The sequence below is a fragment of the Bos javanicus genome, chromosome X, assembly GCF_032452875.1.
Source record: "Bos javanicus breed banteng chromosome X, ARS-OSU_banteng_1.0, whole genome shotgun sequence".
Taxonomy (NCBI): Eukaryota; Metazoa; Chordata; class Mammalia; order Artiodactyla; family Bovidae; genus Bos; species Bos javanicus.
Window position 1 is genome coordinate 76,455,214 of NC_083897.1, and position 21,150 is coordinate 76,476,363.

A 21,150-nucleotide genomic window follows, 5' to 3' on the forward strand; every position below is an offset into this window, starting at 1 on the left:
GTTTGTTGTTGTTCAGTCGCTAAGTAGTGTCCGACTCTGCGACCCCATGGACTGCAGCATGCCAGGCTCCCCTGTCCTTCACTGTCTCCCAGAGTTTGCTCAAATTCATGTCTGATGAGTCAGTGATGCTATCTAACCATCTCATGCTCTGCTGCCCCCTTCTCCTTTTGCCTTCAATTTTTCCTGGCATCAGAGTCTTTTCCAGTGAGTTGTCTCTTCCCATCATGCCAAGGTATTGGAGCTTCAGCTTCAGCACCAGTCCTTCCAGTGAATATTTAGGGTTGATTTCCTTTAGGATTGACTGGTTTGATCTCTTTGCAGTCAAGGGAACGCTCAATAGTCTTCTCTAGCACCACAATTCGAAAGCATCAATTCTTCAGCACTCAGCCTTCTTTATGGTCTGACCCTCACGGCCATACATGTCTACTGAAAAAACCATAGCAGCTTTGATTATATAGACCTTTGTCGGCAAAGTGATGTCTCTGCTATTCAATTTGCTGTTTAGGGCTTCCAGGTGGCACTAGTGGTAAAGAATGTGCCTGCTAATGCAGGAGACATAAGAGACCTGGGTTCGATCCCTGGGTCAGGAAGATCCCCCGGAGGAGGGCACAGTGACCCACTCTACTATTCTTGCCTAGAGAATCCTATGGACAGAGGCGCCTTGCAGGCTAGAGTCCATAGGGTCTCAGAGTCCATCATGACTGAAGTGACTTACCTGCATGTACAGGTTTGTCATAGCTTTTCTTCCAAGGAGTAAGTGTCTTTTAATTTCATGGCTGTAGTCACGGTCTGCAGTGATTTTGGAGCCTAAGAAAGTAAAAACTCACCATTTCGGTTTTTTACCCCTTCTATTTGTCATGAAGTGATGGGACCAGATGCCATGATGCAAGTTTTTTAAATATTGATTTTCAAGCAAGCTTTTTCACTCTCTCTTTCACCCTCATCAAGAGGCTCTTTAGTTACTCTTCACTTTTCTGCCAGTAGAGTGGTATCATCTGCATGTCTGAGGTTGTTGATACTTCTCCCAGCATCTTGATTCCGGCTTGTGATTCATCCAGCCCAGCATTTTGCATGATGTAATCTGCACAGAAATTAAATAAGCTGGTGACAATATACAGACTTGTCGTACTCATTTTCCAATTTTGAACCAGTTCACTGTTCCATGTCCAGGTCCAGTTCTAACGGTTGCTTCATGACCCATATACAGGTTTCTCAGGAGACAGGTAAGGTGGTCTGGTATTCCCAACTCTTTAAGAATTTTCTACAGTTTGTTGTGATCCACACAGTCAAAGGCTTCAGTGTAGTCAATGAAGCAGAAGGAGATACTTTGCTGGAACTCCCTTGCTTTCTCCATTATCCAACGAATGTTGGCAATCTGATCTTCTAGTTCCTCTGCCTCTTCAAAACCCAACTTGTACATGTGGAACTTCTTGGATCACATGCTGGTGATGCCTGGCTTGAAGGATTTTGAGCATAACCTTGTTGGCATGGGAAATGAGCACAGTTGTATGGTAGTTTGAAAATTCTTTGTATTACCTTATTTAGGATTGGAGTGAAAACTGACCTATGCCAGTCCTGTGGCCACTGCTGAGTTTTCCAAATTTGCTTACATAATTGAGTGCAGCACTTTAACAGCATCCTTTTTTTAGGATTTGAAATAGCTCAGCTGGAATTCCATCACTTCTGCTAGCTTTGTCATAGTAAAACTTTCTAAGGCCCACTTGACTTCACACTGCAGGATGTCCGGCTCTAGGTGAGTGATCACACCATCATGGTTATCTGGGTCATTAAGACCTTTTTTCTCTATGTATATATTCTGTATTCTTCTGTGTATTCTTGCCACCTGTTTTTTTTTTTTTTTTCCTATAAAATAGTACGTTTATTGGTTAAGAAGAATATTGTATTTGAAAAGTACCTTCCTTCTGGGATTTTCAAATAAATTTGCAGATATCATTTTATTCATCCACACAGCAGAAACTTTGGAAACCAGAAAAATGGAAAAAAGTATGGCTTTTTATACATTTAACGCTATACAACCAGTTCAACTATTTCCTCATTCTGGTGACTATGAGAGTACAAAGGAACCATTTACTCTTTTCCCTGGCATCACTCCACCTCTTGGGGAAATTTGTGGTAGGTGACTGTGGCTTCTTGGTCATATGATTCCTAGGGACAGTACAGGAATTCAGTGAGGGAGTTTAAAATGTTTCAGATAACTGTCAACATTCCATGGTTACCACCTCTTTCTAATTTCTTCTGCTTCCATTAGGTCCTTACCGTTTCTGTCCTTTATCATGCCCATCCTTGCATGAAATGTTCCTGGATATCTCCAGTTTTCTTGAAGAGATATCTAGTCTTTTCCATTCTCTTTTTTTCCTCTATTTCTTTGCATTATTCATTTAAGAAGGCTTTCTTATCTCTCCTTGGTATTCTCTGGAACTTTGCATTCAGTTGGGTATGTCTTTCCCTTTCTCCCTTACCTTTCACTTCTCTTCTTTCCTGAGCTATTTGTAAAGCCTCCTCAGACAACCACTTTGCCTTCTTGCATTTCTTTTTCTTTGGGATAATTTTGGTTGCCACCTTCTGTACAATGTTACAAACTTCTGTCCATAGTTCTTTAGACCCTCTGTCTACCAGATCTAACCCCTTGAATGTATTTTAGTCACCTCCACTGTGTAGTTGTAAGGGATTTGATTTAAGTGAAGAGTGAAAGTGAAGTCTCTCAGTCGTGTCTGACTCTTTGCAACTCCATGAACAGTAGCTCCTTCCTCCATGGGATTTTCCAGGCAAGAATACTGGAGTGGGTTGCCATTTCCTTCCCCAGGAAGATCTTCCCGACCCAGGGATTGAACCCGGGTCTCCTGCATTGTAAGCAGTTGCTTTACCGTCTGAGCAACCAGGGAAGTCACACCTGAATGGCCTAGTGGTTTTCACTACTTTTTTCAAGTTAACCCTGAATTTTGTAATAAGGAGCTCATGACCCGAGCCATTGTTAGCTCCAGTTCTTGTTTTTCCTGACTGTATAGAGCTTCTCCATCTTTGACTGCAAAGAATATAGTCAATCTGATTTTGATATTGACCGTTTGGTGATGTCTATCTGAGAGTCATCTCTTGAGTTCTGAGAAAAGAGTGTTTGCTATGACAGCGTGTTCTCTTGGTAAAACTCTGTTAGCCTTTGTCCTGCTTCACTTTGCACTCCAAGGCCGAACTTGCCTGTTATTCTGAGTATCTCTTGACTTCCTCCTTTTGTATTCCAATCCGCTGTGATGAAAAGGCATAATTTTTTGGTGTTAGTTCTAGAAGGTCTTGTAGTTCTTCATAGAACTGGTAACTTCAGCTTCTTTGGCATTAGCGGTTGAGGCATAGACTTGGATTACTGTGATGTTTAATGGTTTGCCTTGAAAACAAACTGAGCTCATTTTGTCATTTTGGAGATTGCATTTAAGTACTGCATTTCAGACTCTACTACTCTTCTGCTGACTATGAGGGCTACTGCATTTCTTCTAAGGGATTCTTGCCCATAGCTGTAGATATAATAATGGTCATTTCAAACAAAAACTTGAATTAAAAAATATTTATTTATTTGGTTGCATTGGGTCTTAATTGCCACATGCCAGCTCTCCATTGTGGCACATGGATTTAGTTGTCCCAAGGCATGCGGGATCTTAGTTCCTAGATGAGAGATTGAACCCACGTTCCCTGCATTGTGGATTCTTAACCAGTGGACCACCAGAAAAGTCCTGGTCATCTGAATTAAATTTGTCCATTCCCTTTCCATTTTAATTCACTGATTCCTAAGATGATGTTGTTCAATCTTTCCATCTTCTGTGTGACCACATCCAATTTACCTTGATTCATGTACCTAACATTATATGTTCTATGCAATATTGTTGTTTATAGCATGGGACTTTACTTTCACCACCAGACCCATCCATAACTGAACATTGTTTCCGTTTTGGCTCAGCCATTTCATTCTTTGTGGAGCTATTAGTAATTGCCCTCCACTCTTCCCCAGTAGCATATTGAACAGCTTCTGACTTGCGGGGCTAATCTTCCCACGTCATACTTTTTCCATTTTAATACTGTCCATACGTGCCCTGACGTTTCACTTTCATGCATTGGAGAAGGAAATGGCAACCCACTCCAATGTTCTTGCCTGGAGAATCCCAGGGACGGTGGAGCCTGATGGGCTGCCATCTATGGGGTTGCACAGAGTCCAACACGACTGAAGCGACTTAGCAGCAGCAGCAGCAGCATACGAGCCCTGAATGGCATGGCTTGTAGGTTCATTGAGTTATGCAAGCCCCTTCGCCATGACAAGGCTGTGATCCCTGAAGGAGAAATGAAGATAATAGTACATACTTGAGGTGGTTCTGAGGATTAATAAGATCATGCATAATAAGCATTTAGAAATAGTACTTGGGAAATAATAGATACTCATTAAATGTTAGCTATGTTTTTTGTTTATATCAGCATATGTGTATATTAATCATGTTTGAATCTTCTGTGGGAACACCTAGTGAGGTGTCAGGCAAGGGACACTTAAATGAACGCCTTGGATGTGTTTATGAAGTGAATTCATAAATAAGCATTAATCCAATTTTAATTGTATATAACCAGAAATGAGTTTAAACTCCAGATTTCTTTCTGTTGTTTTTTAATTGAAGTGTAATTGATGTACTTCTTACTACTGTTGTAAATACTTATATATAAATTTGAGTCCTTATTGTCTACAGGCCACTTTTCTAAGGTATGACCCTGAATTGGGTATTAAAGTAATAGTCTCTATATATTTAACTACTTGTATTCTGGACAGTTACAAGCATATTCAAAAGGAAGAAAATAGAACCGTCTAAGTACGTGATACCATCTTCAATAGTTATCTCATGGTTAATTGAATTTTCTATTTCTGTTTAATACATACTGACCTAAGTACCCCCTCACTGGATTAGTTTTAAACAAATTCTGGATGTCACATTATTGTATTGAAGTTTTTTTAAAAAAAACTATACTATGATGTATTTCCCTGAAACCAGCTAGTATTTGCAAAAGGACAAGTGGATGCTTTTTTCTTTTGATACTAATACAAAAATCAGATTGCCTTCCTGACTTCTGTTAGGTGATAGTGTTTTAGATGTTTGGAGTCCATCCATACTTAAAGTGTAGAAGCTAGTATACTCTCACATTGGAGAAGGCAATGGCACCCCACTCCAGTACTCTTGCCTGGAAAATCCCATGGATGGAGGAGCCTGGTGGGCTGCAGTCCATGGGGTCGCTAAGAGTCACACACCACTGAGCGACTTCACTTTCACTTCTCACTTTCATGCATTGGAGAAGGAAATGGCAACCCACTCCAGTCTTCTTGCCTGGAGAATCCCAGGGATGGGGGAGCCTGGTGGGCTGCCGTCTCTGGGGTCGCACAGAGTCGGACATGACTGAAGCGACTTAGCAGCAGCAGCAGCATGCTCTCACATTATTAAGGTATAAAATTTTCAACATTTTCTTCTGAAATACTTCAGACTTTGGGGAATGATTTTACATATATTCACCACCTAGATTCTACCTTTAACATTTTACTACACTTGTTTTATCACATATTTTCCATGTATCTAACTCTAATGCAGCAATCCATCTTGTTTTTTTTACTCATTTCAAAGTAAATTCCAACAATCAGTATAATTAAAGTTCAGTTTTTAAAGCTGTTTTTTCAACTGTTTTTTTTTTTTCAGATTTCTTTTTGTGTAAACTTTATTTTTGTGAATGATCTGAAGTTCTGAATTGTGGCCACTCATAGTCTCTGTGGTTTCAGTGCTTCTCATTTTGAACTTCGCTTTCATATACCGTGAACCTTTATTAGATTATGTAGGTTACATACCAGTAATTAATATTTAACCAAACTAAAGTAGCATGAATAATGAGAATTTTGCATATGTGTTTTCACTGGTTTTTAAAGAAAATTTATTTTAGGAAATAATTGTGTGTCCCATTGTGGTATGTTAAACTAATATGTAATTTTAGTAATCTCTTTTAAATTTTTCTATTTAACAGTTAATGTCAGGGTCCGATCCCCTGGAGGAGGGCACAGCAACCCACTCTAGTATGCTTGCCTGGATAATCCCATGGACAGAGGAGTCTGGTGGGCTACAATCCATGGGGTCACTGAGAGTTGGACATGACTCAAGTGACTGAGAACACACTGAGGTCCATAAGTCACTGTTTTAGTGTTTAGCTCTTTTTCTTTGATCTTGGTATTCTGTAAAGTGTGTAAATATTGTTTGTTCTCCATATGACTACATGCCTCATGACAGAAAAATCTATTTACCACATTATGAACTTTTTGAATGCTCATAATAGCCATGTGGGGCTTCCTAGGTGGTGCAGTGGAAAAGAATTCGCCTGCCAAAGACGCAGGGTATGCTGGTTTGATCCCTGGGTCGGGAAGATCCCTTGAAATAGGAAATGGCAACCCGGTCCAGTATTTGAGGTAGCTTTAGATATGCACTGTTCAGTACAATAGCCATTAACTGTCTGTGGCTATTGAGCACCTGAAATGTGGCCAGTGTACATTGAGATGTGCTGAAAGTATATTTGCACACAGGATTTTGAAGACTTACTATGCAAAAAAGTAAAATATCTCATTACTAATTATTTTATATTAATTATATATTGAAATGATAATTTGGATATATTGGACTAAGTAAGATTAAAATTAATTTCACCTGCATTTTTTAAAATGTGACTTCTGCTGCTAAGTCACTTCAGTTGTGTCCGACTCTGTGCAACCCGATAGACGGCAGCCCCCCAGGCTCCTTTGTCCCTGGGATTCTCCAGGCAAGAAGACTGGAGTGGGTTGCCATTTCCTTCTCCCAAATGGCTTCTAGAAAATTGTAAATTATATTTCTGGCTTACATTATACCTCTGTTGAACAACACTGATCTGGATTGCTCATTTTTCATTTCATTAGTTTTCAGTTGAATGGGTATACTACAATTTATCTGTATACCATAGGTGGATATTTAGAATATTTTTCTAATTTGGTACTATTAAAAAATGTTACTGAGAACATTCTTAAATGTTTCTCTGCACATGTGCTAGAGCTTCTTTAGGAGGTCAGTTCTGTTTTTTATTATAAGATAATTGCCAAATTGGTATCCATAATGGTTTTACTAATTTACACTTCCACTGGCAATTTGAGAATTTTCTTATTCTATATTTCTCCATTCTGGCCAATGTGTTTTTATAGACAATTGTAACTTAACCCTTAAATTAACAGCTTAAGCAAGCACTGGTAATTCTTTGTTTCTCCTAGTGAATCTTTTGTAATAGTCAGTGCACATAGCCCTTTTTTCTGTACTACTTATATTCTGAATAGATAAAAATTGATTTTAAAATTTTGCAGCCATAATGCAGACCCTATTAGTAGGCAGCTACAGTTCTTGCAACAAAAGTATATCTATCTTTTTAAGTGCCGTTAGCTTGAGAAAAAGCTTCTGGCATCTTTCTTTACATGATGGGATACTATACTGACATTAAAAATTGTTTTAGAAAATAATACTGCAGAAGATTATTCACTACATATTAATGGAGAGGAAAGGTTGCAAAACAGTTAAGTAACCATTCAATTTTGTTAAAAAAAAATTCCCCAACATGTATGCTAACATCAGCTGACATTATATTGTGTACTTCACACCTCTTCATATTCCATTTTCTCTAGTGGACTTACTAGGGACAGAGGATGTGGAGGGTGTCCTTAGCAACAATAAGCTAAAACTTCCACACCTGGAATAATATTATAGGCTAGAGAGAGTGACTAAATGTGCTGTAATTGTTCCCATTTTAAATATTAAATATCAGGCTTTCCTTAAGGTACAAATGGACCCAAACTATATTATTCTTTACCTGTTGTTTTTTCAGTATTAGAGAAACTTTTCCAAGAATTAGAAATTGTCATTTAACTTCAATAAGAAGTCTATTTGCATTTGATATTTTCTACTCTTTTGGAAAGAAAATAGTGGAAAATGGATTAATCTTCAATCCTTTGGAATAAAATTTAGATGGTTTGAGCTCTGGTCTCAAATTAGTTTCATTTGGAATTACCTGATAAAAGGTTAGATTTGGGTTCAAAGCCAGTTCTGTAATCTTTGAAAAGTTACCCAACAACTAAGTTGTTTTTTCACTTATGCAGTGAATATGGTAATACCTACATGAAAATCTTTATCACCTGCCTAGCATAGTGTAAACACTTAATAAAATTGAGTTGCTTTATCTCTTCCTTTTCTGTTTTTCAGAGTAGATGCAGTTAATAGCTGGAGACAGAATTGATTAGGTATCAATTTCATGAAAAGAACTATGAATAGTTTTGATGTACATATCAAAAAAAATAGAGAAGTTACCATGTAAGTTGATTCTGATTTTTCATACCTTCCCCCTCAGGTATCTATCACCTGGAGTATTGAGTTCATTATATTCTAATGATAAGCCAAACACTGTGTTTTCAAAGATGATCTCATCTGTTTATATATCTTTTGCTTCTGGAATGATAGCTTTGCTCTTGTAAGAAAGTTAATGCTATCAGCAGACCCTAATGAGTGGTTATAAAACTCCTTTTAGCTAGTGCTTGCACTGTAGATTTTATCTGATTCCGTTTTTATTGATTAGGAACATAAGCTATATACTTTATCTGGAGAAATTTGCTATAACTCCCCTAGAATTGAATAGGGGTCCACAAACTAAATGATCGCCCTAGTAGGTTGTGGATGGATTTTGTTAAAGCACTGAATATTTAGTTACAGATACAGGAATGTGTATGTGGCTTTGTCTTTTCTCAGAAAACCTAAATTTTGTTTTTCTCCTCTTTCCTCTTTACCAAGATAGAAATAAGAATTTTATTTAAACTGTTTCAGTATTGTTTGCAGTACAATAAATAGGGATATAGATTTACTCTGAAGTTCTAGGGGAAAATAGGTTTTGTTACAATGGGCAAAGTAAAATTGCATTTCTGCTTTATCAGAGGATAGTTTGTATTTTATCCTATTTAAATCTAAATTCATTCCCTTTGAGCTACAATATACTTCATCTTGATAAAAACCTTCCAAAGGCTTCTTCTTTTGAAAGATCTTAGTATGTTTTTGTTAGAAAATACAGTGATACTTGTACTTATTTTTCTGTTACAGTGAATAGAATATATTGAATTTAAATAGATGTACCTTGAGTGGAGTAAATTTAAGCCTTTCAAATATTTATGCATATTTCTCATTCTCAACTGTTCTTTATTTTTCCTTGATTCTGTATAAAAGCATTGCAATTTTCTCTTTTAATAAAGGAAACATCCATGGTTCAGTGTTTGTTTTCCAAGGTATACATCAGGAAATTCCTGATTCTATAGCAAAATTTGCTTTTTAAAATAGAGGTTAGCAGGTATTGGAAACAAGGTTAAGAGTTTTCACTCTAAAGGAACCTATACAAAAATTAGGTGGAAAACAATTACACATACTAGAGATTTAAAAGTATTAGGAAATTCACAGTTATAAGCATGTTTCCCCTTTCTTCCATAGATTATTCCTGGGATATTTAACAGCCTTTTTTTGCCATTAGAGTTTGAATTCCTTAAGGTCATGTCTTATGTATTTATTTTTTATTGCAGTACTAAGTGCTCAGAATAAATATATTCAGCATTTGGTAAATATTATAAAATGAAATAAGTGAATCTTATTCCTCATGAATAAAAAGTGAAGTCTGACTGGTTTATGTTTAAAACTCTTTATGTCAGTTTGGGAAGAGTTTAAATAGAAGTTTTTTAGGCAAGAAGTATTTGTGAAGCTAACCTGAATAACCTTTGTACCTTTAATATATCTTGTTTTGGGACTCAAAGAGAAGGTCTTGTATTTTACTAGTGCCTTGTTTGTTGTAGTGCATTTTGGATATTGTTTTCAGGAAAATAAAGTTTGTTTTATAAGATGATTATTCTATGATGTCAGTGATAGATATGACCTGTCATCTCATATACTTAATTTTTATATCCTTAGATTGCTGGGAGGCCTGAGTGATTTTTTGAGATGATATAAAAGAGATACCAGTGTTATTTCCTGTTTTAGTATTTTTTTGTTCGCCTCCCTTTTTTTGGTAAAGTAACATATCTACTACTATGGACAAGAATCCCTTAGAAGGAATGGAGTAGCCATCATAGTCAACAAAAGAGTCCAAAATGCAGTCCTTGGATGCAGTCTCAAAAATGACAGAATGATCTGTTTGTTTCCAAGGCAAACCATTCAATATCACAGTAATCCAAGTCTATGCCCCCGACTAGTAGTGCTGAAGAAGTTGAGGTTGAATGGTTCTATGAAGACCTACAAGACCTTCTAGAACTAACACCCAGAAAAGATGTCCTTTTCATTATAGGGGACTGGAATGCAAAAGTAGGAAGTTAAGAAATACCTGGAGTAACAGGCGAATTTGGCCTTTGAATACAGAATGAAGCATGGCAATGGATAATAGAGTTTTGCCAAGAGAACGTGCTGGTCATAGCAAACACCCTCTTCCAATTAAGAGGGAAGATAGCATTTAATTCCCTTATTTGTGGCACAAGATTTTTACCAGACGGTGTGATACATTGATCCTTCCTATGTCCCACTATAAAATTACTATTAAAAATTAATCTTAAATAGAAAGAATAATAAAATAATAAGATTCAGGTAGGATTCAAGACCAAAAATATCTTATCATAGAGAATAGAGATTGTAAAACCCTATTGTAAAACTTTGTGCTCTGTGTGGACATAGAGTGTGGACACTTGATTTTTTTTTCTTAATACTAAATGTGGAATTTTTCATAAAGCAGAGCTTCATGAAAGGCTTGATATTCTAGTGTGAGATCCTGGGTAGAGGAAACTTGTGCTTTTTCTACCTCATTTTTAATATAGTCAATCCTTGTTCACTGCTACATGGCCTCAAAAGCACCAAAGTAATTATCTAGTTTGACAGATATAGTTTAAAAAAGGTATAGTTGAGAGATTTATTTTAATTTCTGTTTCCATCCCATAGTTTTATAATCTGTGCTGAACCAAAAAATTCAAGCATTAACAGATTGATTACTTTCTAATCACTGCTTTTAAAGCTAAAGAAATTGAAGTAATATCCTCAGATCATGTTGAAACTTCTACTGAGTCAGTTTTTTCCCTAGTTTTTGTTCAGGGTAAAAATTATATGAAATGTCTAAATTCTAGTGCAGTTGTTGTTAGAATATCTCTTAAACAACTCAGTCAATGTCCAAGTCACTTTCTAAAAAATAACAAATTTATTGATATAAATCACCTACCACAGTCCATTCATTTAAAGAGTACAATTTGGTGGTTTTAGTGTCTGTCAGATCAGTATAGCCTTCACTACAATATTCATCACTTCAACAGAAATCCTCTACCAATTAGTGGTTACTCCTCATTTTCCCTTATATCTCTACCCCAGATCCTGTCAACCACTATTTTACTTTCTATCACTATGGATTTGTGTATTTTGAATATTTCCTATGAAAGGAACCATACAGGATGTGGTATTTCATGACTGAATACATTCATTTAGCATATTTTCAAGGTATATCCATATTGTAGCATGACTCAGAACTTTATTCATAAATATTGCTGAAAAATATTCATTTATTTAATGGATATGTGGTTTCTGTTTTTTGGTTATTATGAATCATGCTGTTGTCAACATTTGCATATAAATTTTTATATGTTTAACTTTCTGAGGAGCTGTAAAAACTTTTTCAGTTTTGTATTATTTCACAAATAGTATAGTGCTTATCTGTTTTATATTCACATCAGCAGTGTATGAGGGTTCTGATGTTTCCACATCCTCACTAATAACCTCCTAATATCTTTTAAATCTTTTAAATGATACCCATTCTTGTGGGTGTGAAGTAGTATCTTGTGTTTATTTTTACTGTGGTAAAGTATACATATTATGATATTTATCATTTTAACCATTTGTAAATTTGCAATTCAGTGGCATTAAATGGAGAAGGCAATGACACCCCACTCCAGTACTCTTGCCTGGAAAATCCCATGGATGGAGGAGCCTGGAAGGCTGCAGTCCATGGGGTCGCTGAGGGTCGGACATGACTGAGCGACTTCACTTTCACTTCTCACTTTCATGCACTGGAGAAGGAAATGGCAACCCACTCCAGTGTTCTTGCCTGGAGAATCCCAGGGACAGGGCATCCTGGTGGGCTGCTGTCTATGGGGTCGCACAGAGTCGGACTGAAGTGACTCAGCAGCAGCAGCCATTAAATACATTGACAATATGTAACAGCCACCACTGTCTACCCAGAACTCCATCATTCCCAACCAAAAGCTCTGTACCCATCTTGATACTCTCTTTAATAAATGGTGCGGTGTCCATTGAATATCAACATGTGAAAGAAAGAAGGTTGAAGTGTTACCTTACACCATATACAACTAAAAATGAATCAAATACCTAAATTTCAGAGCTAAAACTGTGGCCCTTAGAAAACTTAAGGGCCTTGAATTTGTCTGTACTATTCCAATCACTTGCTCAGTCGTGTCTGATTCTTTGTGACCGCACGAACCACAGCAAGCCAGGCCTTCCTGTCCATCACCAACTGCCAGAGTCTACCCAAACCCATGTCCATTGAGTCAGTGATGCCATCCAACCATCTCATCCTCTGTCATCCCCTTCTCCTCCTGCCCTCAATTGTTCCCAGCATCAGGGTCTTTTCAAATGAGTCAGCTCTTTGTATCAAGTGGCCAAAGAATTGGAGTTTCAGCTTCAACATCAGTCCTTCCAATGAACACCCAGGACTGATCTGCTTTAGAATGGACTGGTTGGATCTCCTTGCACTCCAAGGGACTCTCAAGAGTCTTCTCCAACACCACAGTTCAAAAGCATCAATTCTTTGGCACTCAGCTTTCTTTATAGTCCAACTCTCACATCCGTACATGACCACTGGAGAAACCATAGCCTTGACTAGATGGACTTTTGTGGACAAGTAAAATTTCTGCTTTTTAATATGCTGTCTAGGTTGGTCATAACTTTCCTTCCAAGGAGTAAGCATCTTTTAATTTCATTGCTGCAATCGCCATCTGCAGTGATTTTAGAACCCCAAAAAATAAAGTCAGCCACTGTTTCCCCATCTATTTGCCATGAAGTGATGGGACAGGAAGCCATGATCTTAGTTTTCTGAATGTTGAACTTTCAGCCAACTTTTCCACTATCCTCTTTCACTTTCATCAAGAGGCTCTTTAGTTCTTCTTCACTTTCCACTATAAGGGTGATGTCATCTGCATATCTGAGGTTATTGATATTTCTCCTGGCAGTCTTGATTCCAGCTTGTGTTTCCTCAAGTCCAGCATTTCTCATGATGTACTCTGCATAGAAGTTAAAAAGCAGGGTGACAATATACAGCCTTGATGTATTCCTTTTCCTATCTGGAACCAGTCTGTTGTTCCATGTCCAGTTCTAACTGTTGCTTCTTGACCTGTGTACAGGTTTCTCAACAGGCAGGTCAGGTGGTCTGGTATTCCCATCTCCTTCAGAATTTTCCACAGTTTATTGCGATCCACACAGTCAAAGACTTTGGCATAGTCAATAAAGCAGAAATAGATGTTTTTCTGGAACTGTCCTGCTTTTTCCATGATCCAACGGATGTTGGAAATCTGATCTCTGGTTCCTCTGCCTTTTCTAAAACCAGCTTGAACATCAGGAAGTTCATGGTTCACATATTGCTGAAGCCTGGCTTGGAGAATTTTGAGCATTACTTTACTAGCGTGTGAGATGAGTGCAATTGTGTGGTAGTTTGAGCATTCTTTGGCATTGCCTTTCTTTGGGATTGGAATGAAAACTGACCTTTTCCAGTCCTGTGGCCACTGCTTAGTTTTCCAAATTTGGTGGCATATTGAGTGCAGCACTTTCACAGCATCATCTTTCAGGATTTGGAATAGCTCAACTGGAATTCTATCACCTCCACTAGCTTTGTTTGTAGTGATGCTTTCTAAGGCCCACTTGACTTCCCATTCCAGGATGTCTGGCTTCGTAGGTGAGGGTGAGTGATTGATTACACCATCGTGATTATCTTGGTCATGAAGATGTTTTTTGTATAGTTTTTCTGTGTATTCTTGCCACCTCTTCTTAATATCTTATGCTTTTATACCATTTTTGTCCTTTATTGTGCCCATCTTTGCATGAAATGTTCCCTTGGCATCTCTAATTTTCTTGAAGAGATCTCTAGGCTTTTCCATTCTGTTGTTTTCCTCTATTTCTTTGCACTGATTGCTGAGGAAGGCTTTCTTATCTCTTCTTGCTATTCTTTGGAACTCTGCATTTAAATGGGTATATCTTTCCTTTTCTCCTTTGCTTTTCACTCCTCTTCTTTTCACAGCTATTTGTAAGGCCTCCTCAGACAGCCATTTTGCTTTTTTGCATTTCTTTTGCTTGGGGATAGTCTTGATTACTGTCTCCTGTACAATGTCACAAACCTCCATCCATAGTTCATCAGGCACTCTGTTTATCAGATCTAGACCCTTAAATCTATTTCTTACTTCCACTGTATAGTCATAAGGGATTTGATTTAGGTCATACCTGAATGGTCTAGTAGTTTTCCCCACTTTCTTCAATTTAAGTCTGAATATGGCAATAAGGAGTTTATGATCTGAGCCACAGTCAGCTCCCGGTCTTGTTTTTGCTGACTGTATAGAGCTTGTCAGTGGTCTCTAAATAAGATGCTAAAAACAGAGTCAAGAAAAGAAAAATAGATAATATGGACCTAATTAAAATAAAAAATTTGTGTGTTAAAGCACAGTCTCCATAGTGAGAAGACAACCCACAGAAAAAATGTTTGCAAATCATTTATTTGACAAGTGTTTAATTTCCAGAATACATAAAGAAAATTTGCAACTCAGCAGCAAAAACACAACTCAGAAAGCGTACCAAGGACTTGAATAGACATCCATTTACTTTTTTAAAAAAATGTGATAAGGTACACATAACATAAACCTTTTTAAAGTTTACATTTCAATAGTGTTATGTACATTTTTGCCATTTTTAGATTGTTGTACAGCCAATCTCCAGATCTTTTTCATCTTGCAAAACTGAACCTCTATACCCTATAAAGAATAACTCCGTATTTCCCTTAGCTTCTCTTTATTTATAGTCAATGTCTTTAAAGTGGTGTCTTTAAATATATATAAAGACAACATATATATGAGTCTTGGTTGAGTCAACTCTGACATCTGATTATATCCACCTCATGTTCTTGACATTTTCTGACTCTTAGTGAATTTAGATCATTCACATTAAAGTGAATTTTGATGTAATTGGTTTAATAGCTGCCATGTTTATAACTTTGTTCATTGTGCTTGTTTTCTTCTTTATCTTCTTTTTTGTCCTTTGGTTTTAATTGAACATTTCTATGATTTCATTTTATTTCCTCTTATAAATTATACTTCTTTAAACATTTTTATTGATTGCCTTATAGTTTGCAATATACATTTATAACTAATCTCAGACCCTTTTTAAATAACACTATACCACTTCAGGAGAAGGGCATGGCAACCTACTCCAGTATTCTTATGTATAGAATCTAATGACAGAGGAGCCTGGCTGGGTACAGTTCATAGGGTCACAAAGAGTCGGATATGACTAAAGTGATTGAGCACACATGCATACCTCTTCACAAGTAGTGTGGATACGTTATAACAGTATTCCCAATTCCTCTTCTTATCCATAAGCTATAACCACCCAATGCATTTTTTGCTATTACTAGTTTGGACAGTTGACTATTAAGTCAGTTAAGGATAAGAAACATGAGAGATGTTATTTTACCTTCACTTATTTCTCATCTAATGCTCTCTTCCTGTCTTTATGTAGGTGTGTACTTCTGACCTGTATAATTTTCTTTCTCTTTGAAGAACTTCTTTCAACATTTCTTGCAGGGAAAAGCTACTGTCAACAAATGCCTTTGGTTTTTGTTTGAGAAAGTCTGTTTTTCTTTTACTTTTGAAGAATCATTTTACTGGATACATTATTCTAGCTTGGTGAGATATTTCATTCTGCTTTCTTCTTGCTTACATGGTTTTGGACAATATGTAAGATCGAATGCTTATCCTTGATCCTCTATAGATAATATTTTTTTTCCTGGCTTTTTAAAAGATTTTTCTCTTTGGCTTTGTTTTTCTGCTGTTTGCATATGAGAAAACTAGGTGTAGATATTTAGTATTTACACTGCTTGATATCCTTCTTCTCTGGTATCTGTCATTAACTTTGGAAGCTTTTCCACCGTTCTTTTATTTCAAACATTTCTTCTGCTATTTTCATTCTTCTCTGTATTTCAGTTACATTTATGCTACAACTTCTGTAATTGTCCTACAGTTATTAGTTTTTCTGTTCCCTTTTATTTTTTCTCTTTGCATTTCAGTTCAAAAGGTTTATATTGACATTATCCTCACTGATTCTTTCCTCTTCAGTCTCATTGATTCTTTCATTGGCTGTGTCCATCAAAGGCATTCTTTCTTATATAGTGTGTTGGCTTTGTAGCATTTTCTTTTCTTTATTTGAGTTTTCATTTCTGCTTACATTACACATCTATTCTTGCAAGCTGCTCACTTTATCCCTTAAGAATCCTTATTGTGTTAGTTATAGTTATTTAAAATTTACCTATCTGATAATTCCAAAACTCTTTGTCTTCTCTGAGTCTGGTTCTAATGCTCTCTTTGTGACTTTAGATTGTGTTTTTTCTTGCCTTTTAGTAGGACTTGTAATTTTTTGAAAGCTGTATGTAATAAGAAATGAGGTAGTCAGGCTTTTAGTGTGAGCTTTTATGTTAACATGGCAAGGAATGAGGCTGTGTTTAAAGTTTGCTGTAGCTGTTTATACCAGAGCCTTTATTTCTTCTAGTTTCCTTGTTTTAGTTTTTTTTTTCTTCCCTTTTGTCTTTGGGTATTCTTAAGAATTCCTTCTTAAACAGAATTTGTATCTTATAGCTTTCCCATTTGTAATTCTATTTTATTATATTAAATCCCAGGAGTTGGAGAGGGAAACTGATCTTATGCCCTTGTCCCTGGGCTGTGACCTTCAGAAATGTTTCTTAGCCTTTCCCCTCCCTACTTAGGTGAGGTAGGAAAGCTGGAGGAGGCTGAGGTTGTCTAATTGCTCTTCCTCTAGGTAGATAATGCTGTGGTGTAGTAGTTTACCTTGAGAGCATGACTTTGTTAAAAAGAGAATGTTCTGGGTGTATTTTAATATTTAATATGGTTACTTTCCCCTCCTTCTACTTAAGGTGCAGTAGGATTTTTTTCCCCTCAGATCTTTCTCATGAAAACCTGAAAACCTTTTGGGACTCCTGTAGGTAAAACCCAGCAAAGTGTGCCTCCCATTCCAACTGGGAACCCAGGATTTTTTTTTTTTTTTTTAACTCTCAGGCTAATCCTTTTTGGCTTCCCATAATTCATCAGTTACTGTTGAAGTGTTCTCACTTCAGAAAAAAATGTGATTTTCTGTATCTGCCTGTTTTCCTTTTTTTTTTTTTTTTTGGTGATATGTTCTGTGTCCTTGGGCTTCCCTGGTGGCTCAGCAGTAAAGAATCTGCCTGCCAATGCACAAGACACAGATTTAATCCTCAGGTGGGGAAGATCTCCTGGGAAAGGAAATGGCAACCCACTCCAGTATTCTTGCTGGAAAATTCCATGGACAGAGGAGCCTGGCAGGCTACAGTCCATGCAGTTGCAAAAGAGATACAACTTGGTAACTAAACAACAGCAACCTGTGACCTCAGGTCTCTAATGGATCTAAGAAAACTTACTGATTTTCAATTTATCTTTTTTCTTGTTGTGAGTATAGTAGTGAGACTTCTAAGCTGCTTACTTTTTGTAGCTCACTGTTTGTTTGTTTTTTTTTTTTTCTGTTTGTTTTGGCTTTTTAAAATAAATGAACCCATGTGAAATAATGTAACTGCGGCTTTTCCGGATCCTCTCCTTTGTTTAGAATGCTTGTGTAACATCTTTCAGGGCTTGATCTTTGTGAGAATCAGGTTCCAATTTCAGTTGGAAGTTTTAGAAATTGAATTTAAAACGATTTGTTTTTCTTACTGTTAGCACCTTATGTTTAATTGCTGCTGTATCCAAATAAGGATAGTATGGTAAACTCAGTGGATTAATCATGCGTAGTAAAACTAGAGAACTTAGGTAATTTAATGTATTCATAGTGTTTTTATTAAAAATTAAATGAAAAATTAATGAATATATGCAAAATAATAAAGCAATGAACAAAGATGAAAAATTTTGGAAACGTATGCTATAGTAATTGAAGGTATCACTTTTTTTGAAATATTCTGAGTTTTGAGAATTATCTATTAGCATAACTACTTTTCCTATTCATTAAGTTAATTAGTCACTATGCCTTCACTTCTTTTGAAGAATGCAGTATAGGGTTGGCTTTGATTAGAGATAGAATTCCTGATTTTCTATTACAAGTGCAAATTATTTAATTTGCTTTTACTAAATGCTTACTTCATTTACCAAATAAGTGTATTTTTTGTGTGTGTGTATCAGACAGACTTTTTTACAAATGTTACAAGCAATGACCTGGAGAGAGTCCTGTCTGTGGAATCACCATTTAACAAGATGATTATCCTTTGGGGCCATAGGCATGGTGCTAACCTCCACTTTTCTTTGGTTTGTTTTGCTTTCTGGGGTTTGAGGATGGTATAGTTTGCATGCACTGTATACTGATCTGACAGGAAGAGACATAGAACTTTGAAGATCTGGAAGCATCAAGGAATGGTCTGTAGGCCAAGTTGATCCATTCTTCTCTATTGGATGAATATTTTGGCTCCTGGTTTGTTACTCTCATGGTGTCCAAATCCACTAGCATTTACTGATGTCAGTATATCTGGATGGCTCCTCTAGGTTCTGGTCATTCATATCAGTAGGAACAATCTGTAGGCCAGTGTTCCCTCTGGAAAAGGTTTTGGTAGCTGGCCTCTGAACTGTAATGGAATGAACTGAAGCTGCCAGTTATTGGGCAGAAGGAAGCTGCTGGGAAATCTATACCATTTTTTTCCCTTTACAGACATAAACAGCTTGGCCTTCTGGGACACTGTGGATGGTTGGGTCTGTGGCAGTTCAGTAAAATTCTGGATACAAATCAAGGGGCCCATAATACCCTCTGAACAGTGCCACAGAACAGGAAGAAGGTAAGAGTCTAAACAGGAAGAGTGTTCCTAACACCAGCCAATTTGATGTCAAACAGTATCATGCTCCAGGCGGTATTGCTGAACCATGAAGTGGTAACATTTCAGAAGTGCAGAAAGTGCCACAGCACCACAGAGACATATAAATGGATATACAGGGAAGAGAACTCTCTCTTCTTTATGAGGCTGGATGAAGAAAATTATAATTGAAATATACATTGGAACCAAGTCTTAAGTTGCATAGTCGTGTCTGACATTGTGACCCCATGGACTATAGCCCACCAGGCTCCTCTGTCCATGGGATTTTTCAGGCAAGAATACTAGAGCGGGTTTCTATGTCCTCCTCCAGGGGATCTTCCCAACCCAGGGATCGAACCCATGTCATGTGTGTCTCCTGTATTATAGGTGGATTCTTTACCATCTGAGCCACCAGGTAAGCCAGTGTTGGTGGCCTAAATTCTGATCATGAAATCTCTGCAGTAGGTATTCTATAAAAAATGTCAGTGAGCGAAGACCACACTAAAATTCAGAAATTCATTAATTAAATAAAAATACCGGAATTCTGTACCATAAAGATCAGGTCCATGAAGAGTAAAGACATTATACTAAACAATGTTGAGTGGTGCAGTCACCAAGTTTCTGTAATGGTAGCTGTCAGTGACTACCACAGTCACCAGAAGGAGAATTAGGGCAAACAGCAACCAATGAAAGAAACTCTTCCAACCTGTTTCATGACCAGCAAATCAGAGGCAATAGGTAAACCAAGAGCTACACTGAATGGCCAGCCTAAGATAGCCCTAGTTGCTAATCCAAGTATATTAATGGAAGTTTGTCTGTATACCAGCCAGTCATAACTATCAAGGTAGTGTACAAAAAGAAACTTCTAGGAAGGAATGCTGATAATGAGCAAAAGATGTCAGTGCTGAGAACCAAGAAGGCTAACATTTGATGCACATGCAACCCAAACTTCTTACACACAGCCTTGTAAAAGTAGAGTTCACATAAATAGCTCACAAAAGCTAGTAGACATTATAAAATGTAAAATACAAGAATCTTGAAGTGAAATCACTCAGTTGTGTCCAACTCTTTGTGACCCCATGGACTGTAGCCTACCAGTTCCTCCGTCCATGGGATTTTCCAGGCAAGAGTACTGGAGTGGGTTGCCATTTCCTTCTCCAATAAGAATCTTAAAAATAAGCTGGGGAATATTCCCAAGCCTGAAACCCCTTCCCATAGATGAGGTAGTGTGTTGGTTCCCAGTAGTTGAGTGTTTCATCACAGTCAGAGATGTTGCTCTGGAGAGTAGCACATAACCTTGTTGAGAGCAGATACTTGAAAGCAGTAGATCCTTCTGGTACCCAGACCTGTCCTGCTTTATTCCCATATGTCCTGCACTCTAGGGTTTTTTCACTAGTAAAATGAGACCTGAGCTGGGGCATCTATTTAAGTCTGATGAATATCCAACATCCACCCACCCTGGTAGTGCAGAAGGAGCAGGATGAAGAGGCTGTGGGCCCTCCTGGCTGGAAGACTGGGCCAGGCACAGCCCCTCACTGTACAGGCATAAGCGCCTTTCTGAGCCTTGGTTCCCTGTAATAAAGTTTTCATGAAGTTTAAATCAGGTCAGTGTGTATAAAATGGATGTTAAAATTTGTCATGGTTATGTAAGGAAACCCGAGACAGTGTGGGCTAAGAAAAATTCCACCATTTACCCTAATGTTTGATTTTCCAGTGATTGGTATTCATTGGCATAGCAGCAACCTGTTTGGACCTTTATCACATTTGAGAGTAAAATCAAGGCATACAAAGTTTATAGAAAATTAGGCTTTATTTTATATTTTTGCATAGTTAATACTTGCCAGCAGTTAAAAGGACTTTTTGTAATTTTACTTGAATAAGGACATAAGTTGATAGACATACTTGAATGAATAGTAAACTTGTAGTAAATGAATT

At 37.2% G+C, this 21,150-nt stretch overlaps 1 protein-coding gene and 1 pseudogene across 10 annotated transcripts in view; one reads left to right on the forward strand and one right to left on the reverse strand.

The window, feature by feature from the left end:
* The window catches only part of ATRX (ATRX chromatin remodeler), a 286,342-nt gene that overhangs the window by 18,852 nt on the left and 246,340 nt on the right, over positions 1-21,150 (forward strand). The gene's annotated exons all lie outside the window — the stretch shown is intronic.
* LOC133242214 (alpha-1,2-mannosyltransferase ALG9-like) lies at positions 18,553-19,653 on the reverse strand (annotated as a pseudogene).